Source organism: Cervus canadensis, chromosome 18, assembly GCF_019320065.1.
Source record: "Cervus canadensis isolate Bull #8, Minnesota chromosome 18, ASM1932006v1, whole genome shotgun sequence".
In the NCBI taxonomy this organism is placed as follows: domain Eukaryota; kingdom Metazoa; phylum Chordata; class Mammalia; order Artiodactyla; family Cervidae; genus Cervus; species Cervus canadensis.
In genome coordinates, this window is record NC_057403.1 from 14,831,040 (window position 1) to 14,837,578 (window position 6,539).

Below are 6,539 nucleotides of genomic sequence, written 5' to 3' on the forward strand. Positions count from 1 at the left end.
TCCAACCAGTCCATCCTAAAGGAGATCAGTCCTGGGTGTTCATTGGAAGGACTGATGTTGAAGCTGAAACTCCAATCCTTTTGCCACCTGATGCAAAGAGCTGACTCATTTGAAAAGACCCTGATGCTGGGAAAGACTGAGGGCAGGAGGAGAAGTGGACGATAGAGGGTGAGATGGTTGGATGGCATCACTGACTCGATGGACATGGATTTGGGTGGACTCTGGGAGTTGGTGCTGGACAGGGAGGCCTGGCGTGCTGCGGTTCATGGGGTCACAAAGAGTCGGACATGACTGAGCGACTGAACTGAACTGATTGAGGAGTGGGGAAGTCATTTTGGCTTATTTGTGGTTCAGCTTGAACTTTGTGTGAACTAAGACAGCCTGTCTGACTCTCACAGATAATCTGTCCTAACCATTGAGACAAAGATCGTCTGTTTTGAAAATAAGGATGAACAACTCCCTTCTTATGGCGTCCATGAAAAGATAAGGTTCCCTTCCAGATGGTGTCCTGCTGCCTGAAGAACTTGTAACTATGGTCTCTGCCTATTTCTGTTGCTCACCCAACTGAATCTCTTAAATTCTGTCATACTTGACACTGTTCTGAGTCAACTGGCCTCTTAGGAGGTGCGGTAACTCCCTTCACCCAGTGTCACTTTGGCTTGATATAATCATCTTAACCTTACAATTTTCCTTCCAGCACCTCAAGATGACAACAACCCTGACTGCATGGTGCTCACTGACTACCTTCTTACTCCTATACCTGTGCTTTTAGGGTGGCATCTAACCCCAAATGACTAACACCCTTCTAAGAAGTGAATAAAATGCAGAGAGTATACACAGACAGCAAGAAGTGAGAGATTTAATAAATAAAAATACAAAACACCTACATATACTGAATTTCAGACAAAGAGTGAATATTCAAATATATATTTCAATACACAGCTTTTGTATAAATGCATATTTGTGCATTTTATATAAATACATATTTGTGCATTAATTATACTTATATTTTAAATCTGTACAGATACCTATACATGTACAAGCACAAACATACACTCAAAGATTGTGCCTCAAAGATACTGCCTTTTCTTATAAATTGAAGGTTTGTGGCAACCATGTGATGGCAAATGATTGTTAACCTTTTTTTCTTTTTACAAATACAGTATCTTAAAAGTACAGAAGAATCTGGAGGAACAAGAGAACTTGGAGCCTGGCTGGCTATAGTCCTTGGGGTCGCAAGACTCAGACACGACTGAGCAACTGAACAACAACATAGCAGGGAGCAATTTGCTGCTGGTGGCAGCAGGCGCCCAGCTCTGATTCCTGGGGTGTTTCTCAGAAGCTGATGAGGAGGCACTGCTTGAGCGAGGGACATGCCGGGAGTTGTAGTTCAGGCAGAACAAGAGAAAGAGGAGAGGAGAGAGAGAAACACAACTAGGGCTCCTTCACTGAATGGACCTAGATTCAGCCCTGTGGGTCTTGGAAAGAGAACAGAGCAGAGAGGGAGAGTAAGCAAGTTCTCGAGGGAGAGAGAAAGGCAGAAGTCCCCAGCCAGCAGTTTGGGGAGACCTGCAGTTTACCTTGAAATCCCGGGCTTCAGCATCAATGATCTTGGAGAGAGAAAACCATGAGGAGTGGCTTAGTTCTCTGCCCAGGAATTGGACCCAAGTGGCCTGGGTGAAAAATCAGGAATCTTGATCTCTAGTCCACCAGCAGCTAGAAACCAGAAACAAGGTTTTCCTGGCTTTTGCCTCCAGTAAAAAATGCATTTCACCAGGAGGCAAAAACTAAAAATATGATAAACGTGTATTACTGAAGACACAGCACAGTCATGGGGGAGCACACAGAGGTTTGTTTGGTTAAGGCAGAAGCCAGGCAGAGTTCACACCCAAGAGGAAGGCTGTGGGCGTCCTCCCAAAGGAGGAGGAGCCCGGTAAAGAGACTGTTAAATCATCTGTACAGGGTAGTTCTTCCTGTCTTTGTTTGCCTTTGGCTAATTACCTGCCCTGCCCTAGCACCCTCTCCACAAGTGTGCTCAGCTTTTTTCCTAGATGGATTCCAGCACACAGGCCTGTGGGGGCCTGGACATCACCGATTATGGGATGGCGCCCCCATCTTTTTGCCCCCCAAGGAGAATTTCTGTGCGTGTGCGGTGCCCTCAAGATAGAAAATATTTGGCCTCTTGATCTTTTACACACACAGGGTTTAGCCCCTTTCTGTCCCTGCCGTGACTGTTAAATTACTGTTTCCACAGCAGGCAAAGTCCAGCTCTTTACTCTGTTCCTGTCATTTCCATCTCCAAGTGGGAACAGAAGGCTGATTGTAAATATCTAGCCTAGAGCCCACTGGCCTCCTTTCTTAGGAAATGTAAACAGAAGGCTAGTTGTAAATGTAATTCTTTCTCCTGCTCATCTACCCTTTGTGTGTCTACTTTGCAGACTCCAGACAAAGAACCTAAGAGGATAGAGGACAAGATATTCTGTCCCAATAGCAGTAAAGTTTAAATGCTTCAACAAGATGATGTGAGCTTCCCTGGTGACTGAGACAATACAGAATCTGCCTGCCATGCAGGAGACATAAGAAATGTGGATTTGATCCCTGGGTAGGGAAGATCCCCTGCAGGAGGGGACAACAACCTGCTCCAGTGTTCTTGCCTGGAGAAGCCCGTGGACAGAGGATCCTGGTGGGCTATAATCCATGGAGTTACAAAGAGTTGGACACAATTGAGCAATGAACACTTTCACTAATAAAATATGTGGCCAAGGAAAAGAAGCAGTGTACAGAATTCATCCAGCTAACATTGCCAAAAGACACCCTAAAATGGGCACTAAACCAGACATTTAAAACACGGCCAACTCACACAGGAAAAAATGGCCATCATTCATAATTGTTGGAGAAATGCAAATCAAAACGACGATGAGGTACCACCTCATGCTGCTCAAAAAGTTTACAAATAATAAGTTTTGGAGAGGGTGTGGAGTAAAGGGAACCCTCTTACACTATTGGTGGGAATGTAAAATGCTGCAGCCATTATGGAAAACAGTATAAAGCATCCTCAAAAAATTAAAACTTGAGTTGATATAGGATCCAGTAATCCCACTTCTGACTGTATACCCAGACAAAACTATAATTCAAAAAGATACAGGCATCCGTATGTTCATAGCAACACTATATACAAGAGCAAAGGCATGGAAACAACCTAAACCTCATCAAAAGATCAACGGATAAACAAGATGTGATATATATATCATATATATATGATAGATGTGATCACATATATATATGTGATAGATGTTATATATATATGTAAATATTTAGTGGTGAAGAATTTGCCTGCTGATGCAGGAGGTGCAGGTTCAATCCTTTGGTCAAGAAGATCTCCTGGAGAAGGAAATGACAACCCACTCCAGTATTCTTGCCTGGGAAATTCCATGGACAGAGGAACCTGGCTAACTACAGTCCATGGGGTCGCAAAAGAGCCAGACAGAACTTAGCAACTCAACTATAACAAATATATATATTCAGACATAAAGACAGATAGACAAACAATGGAATACTACTCGGCCATGAAAAATGAAACGATGTCACTTGCAGCAGTATGGATGGGCCTAGAGATGATCATACTTAGTGAAGTAAATCAGAAAGAGAAAGACAAATACTGTATGGTATCACTTATAACTGGAGTCTAAAATACGACCCAGATGAACCTATCTATGAAATAGAAACAGACTCACAGATATAGAGACTAGACTTATGATGGCCAAGGAAGAAGGGAAAGGAAGGATTGGGAGTTTGGGATTAGCACGCGGAAACTATCCTATATAGAATAGATAAACAAGGTCCTACTGTATAACACAGGGAACTATAATCAATATCTTGTGATAAACAGTCATGGAAAAGAAAATGAAGAGGAAGATATCAATACATATGTATTACCGAGTCACTTTGCTCTACAGAAGAAATTAACACAACACTGTGAATCAAATATACTTCAATAAATTTAAAAAAATAATAATTCAAGTTGAGGCAGCCAAACAAGTGAGAGTATAAACTTTAAAAAGTACACACATCTAAAATAGGCATTGGGGATTTAGAAGTAAGGAGCACTTCCCTCTTTAACAACAGAAGGACATTTGGAATCAAGTCCACATACATATGTTGAAAAAACTTCTGTTTTTTTAAGAGTCTGACTTTTCACAGAATTATAATAGAGGAAAACATACAGAGTTTAATATAATGTAAAGACAGACACTTAAGCCTTGAGAATGGCATGTTTGGTATCACATTGTACAGAGTTTTGTTGCTTTTGTTGTTTTTTAGTCATCCAGTTGTGTCTGAATCTTTGCTACCTCATGGACTGTAGCCTGCCAGGCTCCTCTGTCCATGGGATTTCCCAGCCAAGAATACTAGAGTGGGTTGCCATTTTCTGCTTTAGGGGATCTTTCTAACCCAGGGATCAAGCCCATGTCTCCTGCACTGACAGGAGACCAACTGGCTTCTTACTGCCTGCATTGGCTTACCACCTTCTCCTGCACTGGCTTCTCACCACCAAGCCATCAGGGAAGCCCAGCCCAGTAGACAACCTTGGTTGTCAGGCACTCCCTTCCTGTTATGATTCATGAGAGTCCCTCAGGTCCACCTCTGCTGCTTTCTCCCCACCCTCTCATATTTTCAGTATAATTTCCCATGTTTTTAATTCATCTCACGGTGACTGAGATATCACAGATACACTCACATTCCTCTTCTTTTTCCTTTCTTATTGAACAGCCACCCTGTATTTCAAGGTGAGTGTCCTGATCATCACCCCTCCCCTAAATTTCCCAGCCTTCTGACCTCTATCCCTCAAATATTAACAACTTTTCTTTTTCATGTACTTCCTGAAGTATCTGAAATTACTGCTCAATTCTATAACCATGGCTGAGTTTGGGTGCTTTGCGTATACATTATATATGAATATTTTAAACTGATGTTGCATTCATGGTAACCTGTAGTTCACTATTGATAATCTGCTCCCACCCCCTAACTGCGAGTCTTTAGTATATTAATCCTGCTGTCTTTGCCTCCTCTTCCTGCCTCTTTTGGACTTCCCTAGTGGCTCAGATGGTAAAGCATCTGCCTACAATCCGGGAGACCTGGGTTCGATCCCTGGGTCAGAAAATTCCCCTGGAGAAGGAAATGGCGACCCACTCCATTACTCTTGCTTTGAAAATCCCATGGACGGAGGAGCCTGATTGGCTACAGTCCACAGGGTCACAAAGAGTCGGACATGACCGAGCAACTTCACTTCACTTCACTTCACTTCCTGCCTCTTTTCTATCTCAGATGGAAACACTTCTTCATCTCACTCTCTCTCTCTTGCCTTCTGCCCCCTCCCCCTTGCATCCTGTTTTTGACATGAATTCATCACTGTGCCTTGGACCAGTAGATTTCCTGCCTTGGTTGCATTTGGAAATCGTCCAAATTCCTAAGCCAGGCTAGCCCTGACAGAACGGAAACTAAGTCAGAGGGGAGTTGAAAGAAAACCATGCGGCATGAGAAGAGAATGAAAAAATTCCCAAGCATGATATCATCAAAGATTCTTCCATTATGAGGGGACCCTTGAAAGTGTACACACTGTCAGTGTACACAGTGACAACACAGGTTTTCTCCATTATCTTATAAAAGGAAGGGGTCTAGAAATACATGTAGTCTTTTAAAATTCTTAGTTTTTTGGACTTCCCTGGTGGTGTAAGTGGATGAGAATCTACATGCTGATGCTGATGCTGAAGCTCCAATTCTTTGGCCACCTGAAGTGAAGAGCCGACTCACTGGAAAAGACCCTGATGCTGGGAAAGAATGAGGGCAGGAGGAGAAGGGGGAGACAGAGGATGAGATGGTTGGATCGCATCACTGATTCAATGGACATGACTTTGAGCAAACTCCAGGATACAGTGAAGGACAGGGAAATCTGGCATGCTGCAGTCCATGGGGTTGCAAAGAACCAGATGAGACTGAGAGACTAAACAAAAACAGCAGCAACTGCAAGGAAAAGCATGCTTACCAAAATGAAGAGTAGCCCCGGATCACTGCAACTAGAAAGTCCTCCTGCAGCAACAAAAACCTAATGCAGCCAAAATTGTTTAAAAATTTTTTTTAAATCAAATGTTTTGTAGAATTCACCAATGAAACTATCTTTTCTGTGTTGAGAGGTTTCTTATCACTGATTCAACTTCCTTTCTTGTTATTAGTTTATTCAGATTGTTTATTTTTCCTTCCAGTTTATCCAATTTGTTGGCATATACTTTTTCATAGTATAAGGAATGTGTATAAGACTGTATATTTGAGGTACTATTTATAATATCTCCTCTTTAATTTCTGATTTTACTTATATGAGTGTTCTCTTTTTTGATTTTTTATTGGCGTATAATTGCTTTACAATGTTGTGCTAGTTTCTGTGACACAAAGAAGTGAATCGGCTTTGTTGTTGTTTAGCCGCTCAGTCATGTCTGACTCTGCCACTCCACGGGCTGTAGCCTGCCAGCTCCTCTGTCCATGGGATT

General features: G+C 42.4%; 3 protein-coding genes across 8 annotated transcripts in view; all 3 read right to left on the reverse strand.

Moving 5' to 3' along the window:
- Positions 1 to 1,951, reverse strand: part of LOC122420181 (cationic amino acid transporter 3-like) — a 9,672-nt gene extending 7,721 nt beyond the window's left edge. For 2 of the 4 annotated variants that reach the window (XM_043435029.1, XM_043435027.1), the window contains exon 1: positions 1,581 to 1,935. The gene's annotated coding sequence lies outside the window, so the exon portion shown is untranslated. Of the gene's footprint in view, positions 1 to 1,580 lie in introns of all 4 variants that reach the window. The other 2 variants (XM_043435028.1, XM_043435030.1) reach the window with 2 other exon arrangements.
- The window catches only part of LOC122420188 (cationic amino acid transporter 3-like), a 183,137-nt gene that overhangs the window by 173,125 nt on the left and 3,473 nt on the right, over positions 1 to 6,539 (reverse strand).
- LOC122420173 (cationic amino acid transporter 3-like) overlaps positions 1 to 6,539 on the reverse strand; it is a 73,739-nt gene that overhangs the window by 55,652 nt on the left and 11,548 nt on the right. The gene's annotated exons all lie outside the window — the stretch shown is intronic.